This window comes from Cynocephalus volans, chromosome 7 (assembly GCF_027409185.1).
Source record: "Cynocephalus volans isolate mCynVol1 chromosome 7, mCynVol1.pri, whole genome shotgun sequence".
Lineage (NCBI taxonomy): Eukaryota > Metazoa > Chordata > Mammalia > Dermoptera > Cynocephalidae > Cynocephalus > Cynocephalus volans.
This window is the reverse complement of record NC_084466.1, coordinates 27,604,645-27,619,417: the sequence shown is the minus strand read 5'-3', so window position 1 is coordinate 27,619,417 and position 14,773 is coordinate 27,604,645. Positions and strand designations below refer to the sequence as shown.

General features: G+C 37.0%; 1 pseudogene; it reads right to left on the bottom strand.

Annotated features, from left to right (window-relative positions):
• Nucleotides 1-12,817: 12,817 nt before the first annotated feature.
• Nucleotides 12,818-14,232, bottom strand: LOC134382744 (E3 ubiquitin-protein ligase makorin-1-like; annotated as a pseudogene).
• Nucleotides 14,233-14,773: the final 541 nt, after the last annotated feature.

Genomic DNA, 14,773 nt, shown 5'->3' with positions numbered 1-14,773 from the left:
TAATTGAAAGGTGACGCCTTGAAGAGGTAATTAGATTGTACAATCATGCCTAGTTGCCTGGCTGGGTCACAGACCCTCAAACCAATTGTACAGACTGGGTCACAGACCTCTCATATGCAGGTCGTGAACTAGATATTTGGAAAGATCCTGGGAGCCATTGGCAAGGTTGACATGCCTTATTCAGGTGTGCAAACTCAGCCCCAAGCCTCAGCAGCAACATCAGCGGCCCCCTGGGGGCCTCCTGTGGGACCCTGGGGGCATCCTGGGGGTCTTGTGGATCAGAGCCGTTTGTCCTTTATACTTAAGTCAGATAACCAAGGAACACCTGGGTGCACATGTGCAATTATATCAGACAATAGGCAAGGAATACCTGGGTGCACATGTGCAATTACATCAGACAATAGGCAAGGAATACCTGGGTGCATGTACGCAGTTAATGTATTTACATCAAACAGTCTACGTCATGCTCAGCAAGGTTCCGAACAGCTGAGGGATGCTGATAATGTTTCATTTTCCTTACGCTAGTGAATGAATTAAAAATGTTGATCATGGGCGTGGTTCTGAGGGCTTTAAAAGAAGGGCAAATGAGAAGTTAGTTACTCTCTGCTCTGCTATTTCTACCATGTCTAACCCTTGCATTGCTGTAAGCCACCACCAAGAGAAACCTCACCAGCTGTATACCCTGGATTTTGGACTTCCCAGCCTCTGAAAATGTAAGAAATAAATTTTGTTTTTTTTGTAAATTATCCAGTTCCTGGTATTTTGTTATAAGCAACAGAAATAGACTAATACAATGATACATATATTGATTTATTCATTCATTTTTTGAAATTTAATTCTTCCTTTTGCTTTATGTTCCAAAAGTTATTTGAGAAACTAAAATTCTGCCCCCGCATTACATATTTTTAAATAATCATAAAATTCAGAGTTACAGATGTCATATTTTCCAAATTTCATTCCTCTTTAGTTTTCCTTATTGTTTACTTCCCCTTAGATTAACATTCAAACCAATGTGTTCACTAACTTGTTTAGAACATTTTCCCCAAATTATATTAAATCTCCAGACTCCTTCTTGCTTCAGGTAGATTGCCTTCCACAGTGGTTCTATGCATGGAAATGCTGGCTGTCTTCCTTTCAGTAACAAATTTTCACACTCCTTGTTTCCAATATAGTTTTCAATTGTATTTAGGTATATTGTGATAAAATAAACTGCAAATATATAAGTGTATAATTTGATGCATTTTGACATATAAACCTTAAAACTATCTTCACAATCAAGATGACATTATTTCAATTCTTCACAAAAGTTTCAATATGAGTCAATTTAATCTATACTTCCATCCACCCAAGTTACCAGGTATTTTAGTCTGTTTCTGTTGCTTATAGTAGAATACCTGAAACTGAGTAATTTATAAAGAAATCAAACTTTTTTCTCACAGTTTGGGGCCTGTGAAGTCCACTGTCTGGGGAATACATCTGGTGAGGGCCTTCATCTTGGTGACTCTCAATGACAATGCAGAGTGTCACATGGCAAAAGAATCTCCTGGGCAAGAGAACTAACTTTCTCACTCACTCTCCTTATAAAGTCATCAGAATCACACCCAAGATTACCCATTAAACCATAAATTCATTACTCCATGAATGAATTAATCCATTCATGAGGGAACAGTCCAATCACCTCTTAAAGACTCAGGCTTCCATCACCACATTGGGGGTTAAGTTCCAACATGAGCTTGGGGGGACATTCACGCTACAGCACCAGGCAACTACTGAACTATCACTATAGTTTACTATAGTATATAGTATATAGTTTACTATTATTTTAGTTTGCATGTTTTAGCATTTTGAATAAATGGAACTGTAAATTATTACTTTTATGTGTTTCTATCACTCAGAATTCTGATTTTTTTTTTTTTAATTTGACCAGTAAGGGGATCGCGACCCTTGGCACGGTGTGGTCCGCACCACGCTCAGCCCGTGAGCGCACTGGCCATCCCTATATAGGATCCGAACCCGCCATCTCGGCGCTACCAGCACCACACTCTCCTGAGTGAGCCACGGGGCCAGCCCAGAATTCTAATTTTGAGATTTATCTCTATTTTCAAGTTTCAATAATTCATTTAGTCTTACTTGATGTTCAATAGCTTTTTATGTGACATACCTCTCCAATACATAGTGCCTTAAAAATACATCCATTTATTTAACTAATTTTCTGTGGATCAACAATAGGGGGACAAATAAATTGTCTGTTGATCTGGACTGTGCTTATTCAAGCACCTATAGCCAAATAACAGGATAGGTTAGAGCTGGCTGATCTAGAGTGAGCCATCACTGGGACCGATTATTCTTGCTCCATGTGGTCTCTAATCATCTAGTTAGTTAGCTCAATTTTCACCAAGAGAAGTTGAACAAACGGAGGAAGAACCACAAGAGAAAGGATAAGTTCCAAGTGCATGTATTTTTCAGGTTTCTACGTATGTTAGATTTGCTGCTGTCCAATTGGTCAGCGAAAGTCACACAATCAAATGCAGAATCTCTGTCACTGAAGAGTGTGGATATAAGCAGAAACATTATTTTAGCAGCTGTGTTTATACAACTGAGTAAAGTGTTTTGTATGTCTTTGAAGAAGCAATAAATGAATTATCTGTATTCATTTTAGATCTGCTGTTCACAGAATCATGAAGCATGTTTTAAAAGATCTTACAGAAATAACATTATCACCTCCCATTACTCTAAAACCAATTATGGGAAATGCTACATAATTTTAAAATAAATTAATTATGTTAAAAATAAAGACAAAGAGGGCATGGAAATAGTATGTGACTTAGTAGACTAAGCTGTTTTAGCCAAATGCATTTTTGGAAAGCATTATGATTTGCATTCATTAGGTTTATATATACCAAGCAAGGATATATTATTGTTTTGATAAAATTAATACTAGCAAACCTGCTCTAAGACTCTGGGTTTTATTTCCACTTTTTATTAAAACTCTTTTTACCTAAGGCAGGCATGGGAGAAAGAAAACATTATAAGAGAGAAAATTGAAAAAATAATAGAGTTAAGGGCTTCTTAATTATGAGGCTGAGTCTTTTAGGGTATAGTGTTCTAAAGAAATATACTACACCATGACACTCACTGTCTTTATTTCTTTTCAAAGAGATATGTAGGTTCTCTCATTAAATAGCAACTTTTTCTCATATATTTTTGCTATAATTTTATTTAGTTCTAAATTTCTTACAAAAGCAGTCACACTTTTTAACAGGCAGTTATGTAATATTGCAACAATTGCATAGACTTGTGTAATGGCAACTGTACAATCAAGATATATTGCATTACTGTCATGGCCCCAAATTCCATAATACACATTTGTAGATAACTTAAACCCTGACTTGGTCTTCTGAAAACACATTGTTCGACTAAAGTCAATACAAATTTTGCCTAATCCAGAAAGCCATTATAATGGATTCATACAATATGTAATATTTTGGGTCTGTTTCCCTTCACTTAGCATTACCGGTATGAAATTTATTCATGCTGTTGCTTGTATTGAAAGTGTGTCAATATTTCATTGCTGAGTAGTATTTCCTTGGGCGAATGTGCCGTAGATTGTTTACCAAGTCAGTAGCCGAAGGACACTTGAGCTGTTTCCAGATTTTGGCACTTTTGAATAAAGATTCTGTAAATATTCCCAAGAGATGTTTGAATTAATACATACATATTTATACCTTTGACTAAAACCTAGAAGTAAGATTGCTGGGTCATATGGTAAGCATGCATTAATTTTATAAGAAATGATCACACTGTTTTTCATAGTAACTGTACAATGTTGCTCTCCGGCAAAAATCTATGAGTTTCACTTTGTACACATCCCTATCAACACTTAATATTGACAGAACTATAATTTTAGCTATTCAAAATAGTGTTTAGTGGTATCTCACTGGGGTTTTAAATTGATTTCACTAAGAACTAATAATGTCAAGCATCTTTTTTGGTATATTTGCAATTTGTTTATTTTTATTAGTGAAGTTTTCATTTAAACCCTTTGCCAATGCTTTGCTGAGTTGTTTGTGTATTTACTGAGTTTTGAAAGTTTTTTACATAGCAAGTCATTTATTAGCAACATATTTTGAAAACATTTTATAATGGCCTATTGCTTCCTGTTTCATTCTCTTAACAGTGTCTTTCAATAAGCATAAGTTTTTAATTTGATGAAGACCAATTTGTCACATATTTATTTTATAGATTTTACTTTTGAACATTCTGCATAATCTTAAAAAGTAATTTTTTTTCTATAATTTTTATAAAAATTATGGCTAAGTATTTACATTTAGACATTGAAGTCTATTATACATTTTGAGGTGTTTTTTGTTTATGTTTGTGTATGGTCTAAAAATAAGATTGAGGTTCAGTTTCTTTGCATATAAATGTTCAATTGTTCCATGCTCTCTGGGAAGAGATAAACTTCTCAAATCAATTACCTGAATACCAGATTTTCCTACAATTAATAAATTAGCATCATAGTGACATTTGATTTTTTCTATAAAGAATTATAATTCGCAGAGTGTGCGCTCATGGGAATATAGGCTGTACCTTTGCGTCCATGTGTTGTGTATCCATGTGTTGTTCACGTGTGCTGCAAGTAGTGGCAGTGATTGGTAAACACATGATTGAGATCACTACAGTTAAGCTGATAAAAAACGTTTAGACACATTGAACAAGAAAAAAAAAAGTGTTAAATTAGGCAGCCCATACAATAAGAACAGATTCAGAGGGGATCCACAGCTGCTACATATTCAGTTAAGATTTATAGACAGAAAATGGAAAGTGAAGTACGGAAAATGAAAATGAGGTACAGAAACAGCGGGGTTGATTACAGCCTTATGTTTGCCTTATTTGAAACTGGTGTAAACAGTTGGCCACCTGTAAGTGATTGAAGTATGGCTACTGTGATTGACTGAGACTCAGATATTATTACAGATGCACACGTCTAAGTTAGGTTTTCAATTTGTTTATGTACTGAGTAAGGTTTTGGTTTGTATGTAAAAACTCAAGTATGCAAGTATGAAGGCATTCTCAGGACAAATTTTAGTTTGATTTAACAATTTTCCCATTTTTTTCCTTAAAACCACTCTCTGTCACCATCACAAATGACTTATTAGATCCCAATGTGGAGTTCACAAATTTTCTATGGCCTTGGTATAAAATTCACAAGTCTTCTTTGGTCTCAGCATAAAGTTCACAAGTCTCAACATCACACCAGTTGAACAATTACTTGAGTTATTGCTGATAGAGCTGAAGTAACTATACTTGATGGATGGCTGTACACAAATCCCTCAAGACTTGAGAGAATACAGTGCACCAGGGGGACTATGATGTCTATCAAGAGGATAATATCAAATAAAGAAAGTGTACTCTTAAGCAAGAGTTCTTAGGAAATGAACCAAACTAAATCAAATGAGTCAAAGCTCAAGCAATATAGGTAGTTCAAAAGTATTTTAGTCTAGTTGCTCTTTGTTCTTGTTCAAGGTATGAAAGCAATTAAAAACCATAGTTTGCTATAAAAATGGCCTGATTTGTACAGGTATCCATTTTTATTGTTAGCCTGGTAACACAAGTTATAACTGGGAGATATACTAGAAGACATATAAAGATTAGAACACCTTGAAAAACACAAGCCTGTTGTCCACCATTTAAGATGCCTACACAACAACTGTTCGTTGCTCCTCTGAGGACAGACATCATGTGTTTCTTTCCCTTGAGAAATTTTCCTGATGCATTTGGTGGTAGTGTCTAAGAAAACAGCAGCATCAGCCACTTTTCTATAGTAACAAAATCAGGGGAGAGATATGTACAACAATCAGTTTTGTTCAGTACCAAAGGTAAGTTCCCAAATGGAGCACAAGAGATCTAAAGAGGCATGATGTTCCATTTGGTAACAATCTATATTTGGTGACAATGAATATGTCATCATCCACCTCTTGAAGAGTGGCTTCTACCCATCTGAAACCCCGGGAGATCTGATTGGCTACAATAGTCAAGATTTTTCCCAATTTGTGTATTAGCTTTAAATTCCCACTTTCACTGAGTGTGAGCCCCCAGGAACCTCACTCGATCTTTCTCAAGTGGAAATTAGCTTCTCTTCACCTACTTCAGGGTTGGTGCTAATTTCAGTTATTGGCAGTTTTGATGTCTGACCATAGGAGCTATTATGAAAACTCTCCAGGGAAGCTATTTGAAAGGCAGGAGCCAAGCCAAATAGCAAGATTCAAAACAGTGAGGAGGCTGAATGGCGTAAGCTGATGCTCCACAGACCCAATATAGGTCCTTGGGAGTTGCAAGGGTTGGCCATCTAGTTTCATTTGAAGAAGGATTAGTTAAATCGTTTTGCCCGTAAATCTGCATAACTCCTGAACAAGGTCCAGTGGGAAATCTACATTTTTGTGGCCCCTTTAAACATGCTGCAAAGGTGCATAACCACACATGGAAAAAAGGAACCCTACTGGATTCTTTACATTATATGAACAATTACTTATACCCACATAGGTAATTCCCAGATCTTGAGTGTGTGATGCCTGAAAGCACAATATACATTTTGTAAGCATCACTTTGATAGGTTTTCTATATTTGGTAACAATCAGATTATTAACTCAAAAAGTCAGAGTATTGTTTCTAGTCAGTTCAGGAAAGCAAGTAGCAGTGATGTTTACAATATCAAGAATAATTTCCCCCTCTTCCTTTGAAGTTCAAGGGTGACTCTAATTTGGAATATGAAGAGAAATTGGCATTAGTGGAATTGTTTCCTTATTTTTTGGTATTAGCCTGTAAACCTAAAAATTGCTCTGGTTTTGTGCCACAGCGTAAATTAGAGCTGAAGTCATTATGATTATGGTCCCATGGATTTTCCTGTAGGAAAAAGGAAGGAAGGAAGGAAGGAAGGAAGGAAGGAAGGAAGGAAGGAAGGAAGGAAGGAAGGAAGGAAGGAAGGAAGGAAGGAAGGAAGGAAGGAAGGAAGGAAGGAAAGAAAAGTAAAGAAAAAAGCATGAGACTTTTATGATGGCAGAGAAATCTTGATCTATGATCTTGGGAAAGCTATCTGCATCTAGGATGCTGTCTGCTTCTGAGGAGAAATTTCTTTGGTCAGCTTTATCTTAAGTCTCCAACAGGTATGCAGTTCTGGAGGGGCCCATACTTCTGTATGGGTGGTGCAATGTTAGTATAGTCCCTTCCAAAGAGTTTCAAAGGCAGTATTTAGCTGATGTCATTTCCAGAAACCCAGACTCTAGGTTCAAGACCATGAAGAGTTTGATTGTCCTCAGTTGGTAGATCACAGAAAGCTTCTATTACCTGGTGAAAATACTTGTTGGCATAATGCATTAAAGCCTTTGAGTGTTGAGTCATATCAGAATCTAGGGGAGCAGGAGATGCGTGAATTTCTATTATTAGGGACAAAGATCTTCCAGTGACTATTTCATAAGGAGTCAACTTACGTTTTCCAGTGGAAGTGAATCTGGTTGCCCTTAAACCAATGGCAGTTCCTTTGGTGAAGGCAACCCAACTGACAAAGTTAACTTGGCTAATTTTAGTTTTAATATGCCATTTGTTCTTTCAGCCTTTCTAGAAGACAGAATGATAGGAACTATTGCAGTGCCATGGTGTTTGTAACACTTTACTTCACTGTTTTATATCTTGCCTAGCAAAATGAGTTCACTAGTATTCAGGGATGCCCTATAAAGATAACATATTTTTTAATTATTTCTTAACTATTATCACAGTATTGACTTTTCTACATGGAAAAGCCTCTAGCCAACCAGAAAACATACAGACTATTACTAAAACAAACTGATATCCCACCAAGGGTGGTGACTGAATGAAGTTCATCTCTAAATATTCTAATGGCTCAGCAGGTGGTAAAAATACACCACCTGAAAATTTATTGTCTTTACAGGATTATGAGTTTGACAAACCAAGCATTGATTACACGCCATTTCAGCAATTCTGGAACAGTCATACCACCAATATTTTTTTCATAATTTGGATCATTTTATTTGTTCCATGATGAGTTGGGGAGTGCAGAGCTTTTCAAAATGGAAGCTTCAAAGACTCAGAAAGGACCAAGTGGCCATCCAGGCCCTCTATGAGTTCACACTTACTATTCAATTTACATTCTTTTAGACACCAGTTTTGTTTTTCCAAATCATGTGCATTGCACTGTTTGATATTACGTAGGTCATCATAAGGGAGTTGATTTGGATCAATCATATGGAGTTTATTCAGATTGTATATCTTAACATTTCCAGCACTGGCTAATTTAGCATAAAAATCTGCTAGTGGGTTCCCTTGATATTCAGGTTCAGTTTTACAGTTATGAGCTTGAAACTTAATAACGGTAATCTGTGACAGGAACAGTGTAACAGAGAGGTGTTGTCTACTTGGAGTCTATTTTTATGGGGGACCCACTAAAAGTGAGAAATGGCTTGTTGTTTTTGTAACATGACAAAATCGTGTACTACTCTAAAAGCAATCGCTTCCTTATAAATATTTACTGACTTGTTCTTAGCTGTATGACAAGCTTGAGAGGGAGCAAAAAGGTCTGCAGGTTAGGCCGACTAAAATTAACAAAGATTACCCTTCTGTATCAACTCATTTTGGGTGTTGAGAGCCTACCTTGTCTGACATTTTCCTTTTGAGTTTTTGGCATAGGACCCATCAACAGAAAGTATTAACTAAGCATTATCCAGTGGAATAGCTCATAAACTGACATGTGGGGCCATCATTTCTGATACAACACTTACAGAATGGGGATGCTCAGGAGTGTCAGGCAGAGGTAATAGAGTAGCGGGGTTAAGTAGGTTGCAGTGTTTTAGATGAAGATGAAAGGGAGACAGGAGAAGAATCTCATAAAACGTTAGTTTATTTGATGAAAAATGCTGAGTTTAGTTGGATTTTAATAGAATTTCCTCAGAAGATGGACTTGCAAACTAAGTTGATTCCTTAAAACCAGCTCAGATAAAGCTTTTGCCAACTTTATTGCTTGTGAACAATTAGGATATAATAAGTTATCGGCCTATATTCTCCCCTGTGTTCTTGAATAAGAACTCCTAATGTCCGATTGCTTTGTTTTCTTTTTAAGTATGGGTGTTTTTTTATTTATTTTATTGAGATGTGATTATATACATCTGTTTGGATACAACATTGAAAATCAATACTTGTTTGATATATGTGATGCTCAAATCAGGATAATTGATATATTCAACATTACACAACATAATCATTTTTTGTGGCCCTTTACCAATTTCTCTCTAATACCTTGTCCTCCTCCTTTTCCCCCTGTGGTGGGCTCAGTTCTGTTCTCTCTTTTTGAAAGTTCAATGAATTATTGTGATTGTTGTATCTTTCTTTCTCTATTTGTTTATGTTTTATTAGTTCCCACTTACGAGTGAGGTTATGTGGTATTTCTCTTTCTGTGCCTGGCTTCTTTCACTTAACATAATTTTCTCTAAGTTCATCCATATTGCTGCAAATGGCAGAACTTTGTTCATTTTCATGGCAGAATAGTATTTCACTGTGTGTATATATACTATATTTTCCTTATCCAGTCATCCATCGATGGATGTTTAGTTTGGTTCCAACTCTTGTCTATTGTAAATAGAGCTGTGTTAAACATGGGAGTCCATGTATCTCTTTGACATAATGATTTTCATGTCTTTGGGTATATATCCAGCAGTGGGATTGCTGGATCACATGGCAGTTATATCGGTAGTTGTTTGGGGAACCCCCATACTGTTTTTCATAATAGCTGCATTAATTTACAGTCCCATCACCTGTGTAGGAGAGTTCACCTTTCTCTGCATCCTTGCCAGAATTTGTTAGACTCAGTCTTTTGATGATGGCCAGTCTAACTGGGGTAAGATAATATTTCAATATGGCTTTGATTTGAATTTTCCTGATGCTTAATAGATTTTTTCATGTGTCTGTTGGCCATTTGTATGTCTTCCTTTGAGAAGAACCTATTCAGCTCCTTTGCCCATTTATTAATTGTGTTACATTTTTTTTTAACCATTAATTTGTTTCAGTTCCTTGTATGTTCTGGATATTAATCCTTTGTTGGATGCATAGTTTGCAATTATTTTCTCCCATTATGTAGACTGTCTTTTCAATCTGTTGTTTATTTCACTGTGCAGAAGCTTTTTAGTTTGATATAATCCCATTTGTTTATTTTTAGTTTGATATAATCCCATTATGTAGACTGTCTTTTCAATCTGTTAATTGTTTATTTCACTGTGCAGAAGCTTTTTAGTTTGATATAATCCCATTTGTTTATTTTTCTTTTTGTTGTCTGTGCTTTGGGGGTCATATTCATAAATTCCTTGACCAGTCCTATTTCCTAAAGTGTTTCTCCTATGTTTTCTTTTAGGAGTTTTATAGTTTCAGGTCTTATATTTAAGCCTTTAATCGTGAGTCGATTTTGGTACATGGCAAGAGGTATGGGTCTAGTTTCATTCTTCTACATATGGACATCCAGTTTTCCCAGCACCATTTATTGAAGAGCCCATATTTTCTCTAATGTGTGTTCTTGGTGCCTTTGTCAAAGATCAGCTGTCTGTAAGTATATAGGGCAATTTCTGGGTTCTCTATTCCATTCCATTTGTCTGAGTGTTTGTTTTTATGCCAGTACAATACTGTTTTGATTACTATAGGTTTGTAGTATAATTCGAAGTTGGGTAGTGTTATGCTTAAAGCTTTATTCATTTACTTTTTTGCTCAGGATTGCTTTGGCTATTTGGGGTCTTTTGTTGTTCCATATAAATGTTAGGATTGCTTTTTCTATTTCTGTGAAGAATTTCATTAGCATTTTGATGGGAATTGCACTGAATTTGTAGATACTTTGGGTAGTGTGGACATTTTCACAATGTTAATTCTTCCAATCCAAGAGCATGGCATATCTTTCCATCTTTTTGTGTCCTTTTTAATTGCTTTCAGCAGTGACTTTTAGTTGTAGTAGAGATCTTTCACTTCCATAGTTAAATTTATTCCTACATATTTTATTTTATTTTGATTTTTGGGTAACTATTATAAATGTGGCTTTCTTTCTTTATTTATATTTCTGCTAATTCGTTGTTGGAGTATAAAAACTACTGATTTTTGAATGCTGATTTTGTGTTCTGCAACATTACTGGAATCATCTGTCAGCTCTGAGAGTTTTTGTTTTTTTTTTTCAAGAATCTTTAGTTTTTTCTGTGTATAGAATCATGTCATCTGCAAACAGGGAGAATTTGACTTTGTCTTTTCTGATTTAGATGCCCTTTTCTTCTCTTTCATGATTGCTCTGACTAGCACTTCCAACGTTATGTTAAATAGGAATGTTGAGAGTGGGCATCCTTGTCCTATTCCGTTCAGCTTTCTTCATACAGGATGTTATTATGGTGAATTAGTCATATGTGGCTTTATTGTGTTGAGATACCTTTTTTCTATACCTAATTTTCTGAGAGTCTTTATCACGAAGGGATGTTGAGTTTTGTCAAATGATTTTTTTTTTATGCCTCTAATGAAATAATAATATAGTTTTGACCTTGATTTTGTTGATGTGGCATGTCACATTTATTGACTTGTGTATGTCAAACTATCCTTGCATCTGTGGGTGAATCCCACTTGATCAAGGTTTACATTTTTTTTTATGTTTTGCTGTATTCTGATTGCTAATATTTTGAGAATTTTTGAATCTCTGTTCATTAAAGACATTGGCCTATAGTTTTCTTATTTTGTTGAATCTTTGTCTGGTTTTGATATATGGGTGATGGAGACTTCATAGAATGAGTTTGGGAGAGTGGCCTCAGTTTCAGTTTTTTTGGAATAGTTTGAAGAGATTGGTATCAATTCCTCTTTAAAAGTTTGGTGGAATTCAGCAGTAAAGCTATCAGTCCTGGGCTTTTCTTTGTTTGGAGGCTGTTGATTACTGCTTCAATCTCATTGCTTGTTATTTGTCTGTTCAGGTTTCTATTTCTTCTTGGTTAGTGTTTGTAGTTTGTCTGTGTCCAGAAATTTATCCATTTCCTCCAGGTTTTCAAATTTGTTGGCATGCATTTGTTTATAATAGTCTCTAATGATTCTTTGTATTTCTGTGGTACCAGTGTAATTTCTCACTTTTCATTCCTGATTTTTGTTATTTGGGTCTTCCCTCTTCTTTTTTTTTTTTTTTTTAATTTATTTTTTTTAGTTAGTCTAGCTAAAGGTTTGTCTATTTTGTTTATCTTCTCAGAAAAAAAACTTTTTATTCCACTGATAGACCAAAACCATAGACCAAGTACACATGATGTGGTTTATAGAATAGGGAACAGATATAAAACATAGATGTGCAGATGTCACCAGAAACCTCAAGGATCTACCCCCTACATCTGTAGCAGAACTTTACTTGCCAGATTAGGTCCCTTCACTCATCATCCCTATCCTGGAACCTCAAAGAAGGGCTAAGGCTTTTATTTTTGAACATGGGGTCCTCTAAATGAGTGTTTAAATTCTATAAATGCAATCTGTTCAGAAACAGATGATGCATCAAACCTACACTATTTGATAGTTAAACTCATGTTATAAAAAAACTAACTTTAAAATTTATTTTTGTAATTTTTTTAAACAGAGAAAACAGCACATTCCTTGATGAAAGGTAAGGGATGGAGAAGCCAGGCCATAGGTAGAAGTTATTATGACAGCACCTGGAGTTGATAGGCCTGCCTAGGAGTGAAACACAGACAGTGCCACACCACCACAGCGGGTGGATATTGTCTGAAGCTCAGTAGAGCAGTTCACATGCCATGCAAAGTTGCTACAAATCCAAGTCATTAAAATCTTCCAACTCATCATGAAACAAGTCCCCCTCATCTTCACAGTCTGTCAGTTCATCATCCCACCTGCAGCTAAGTGCGTAAACAACATCTCCCCCAGCTCAAAGGTGACAATCTCTTCTTCATTGTTGTCAAAGGGGTTGCTGTTTTCTCTCTCCTCAATGAGATCCCAAGAGTGGTTCCTTCATTGGATCCTGTGTCACCTTCTTATTCCCACTTTCCAGCTCTGTGGCTCCTCTCTATGGCCATCAGGGTATGGATGCTTGTAAAAACAGTTCCCTCCAAATGTGTAGCTCCCACGGCCTTCATCAAAATTTCTGCAGGCCCTGTTGCACATTGCCTCCTTGTATTTCTGAATGAGTTTCTGCTTCTCTTTTTTCTCCTCCATCAAGTTCTTACTCGGAATGACAAAGTTCAATGTGATCCAGCATTCGGGTCAGGACTTTATGATCTTGCTTTCAAATTGCTTAGCACTCCTCCAGTTGTGAATCCACTTCAGACAGTAGGTATGGTTGCAGTTAGAGAGGATCCCAAAGTGGTGTTCACTGGGGTAGGCTTTATCATAGACCACCTCCAAGCAGATCTCACATACCATGTCCTTGCTTCACTGCACTGCAAACAAGAGCTCCATGTCCTTCTCATGGGCCTCAGTGCAAGATTTTATATGTTGTACTTTCTGGGCAGCATCCGTTGGGTACAGGACCTGCAGTCCATACTTATCACATGAATCTCCATGGAGATACACACAGTTCTCCCTAAATTGGTACTTTCCCACTGCAGCATAGGTGAAAAGCTGCTTCCTTGTTTGCATGGTGATTTGTTCTTTCTCTGATTCTTCCTTGGTCACTGATCCCTGCAGGGGTGCTTTGGTGCAGGAAAGGTCAGTATGGCCATGGTAAGGTTGCTCAGGAACACACTCAATGGCATTCATCCAGTCCTCTGAACCTGCTCCTACAGTTGCAAAGTTTGAATTTCTTGACTCAGCTTTGCCTGTATTCATTTCAGCAAGTGGTCCAACTACTGATGAGAGAGTTGAGGAAGTAGTGAGGGATAATTTTGCAGTTAGATCTGTAGCAGTCACTTCCTGTTTCAATGGCTTGCTATGTTCATATCTGCAGTGGTCTGTGTAAATAAAGTACGCTCTGAAAATACTTGTACAGCACACCCTACAAACTGTCAGAGAGGTTGTTCAAGTAAAGACAGTTATCTCTGCTTTACAAACCCCATGCATAAAATACCTGCAGGTGACCTGTTTAGTCCAGCCATGTCAGCTGCCATTGCTGCCACTGCCTCCTCCTTCCACCTCCAGGGATGGGGCAGTGTGGGGGAGGCCACTGCTGCTGCTATTATCATTCCTGCTCCTGATGTTGTGGCTGTTGTCTGGAGCTGCAGCCTCCAACAGTGATGTTTCTCCCACACAGCAATGGCCCCAGAACTTCAGGGATCACACGATTTCAGTCAGGCTGCAGGGAGGAGAAGGCAGAAGGCCAGGTGAGAGAGGGAAGGAGACCAAGGTACCTGCTTCTCCCTGCCAGCTCCGCCCCTGATGCCTGATTTTTACATTTATGAATGAGCAAGGTAAAAGGCTTAGAGTAATTTGGAACTCCTAAACCTGGGGGCTATTGTAAGGACAATTTCATTTGTTTAAAAGCCTGCTCATGATTGCTTTCCCAAAACAAAGGCTTTGGCACTACATTTCTAGTGAGGTCATACAATGAAGAGGCCATCACAGAAAATTTTGTGACCTAGGATCTGCAATATACTGAAAGTCCAAGAAAACCTTTGAATTGTCTTTTGGTTGACTATCGAGGAAAACTTTGAATAGTTTTTATTCACTCAGTTGAGCGGGAAATCACTTCAGCAGTCAAGTCAAGTCCCAAATAGTGGACTTTTTCTATTGAAAACTAAAGGTGTTCCATTGAAGGCTTCTGACCTGT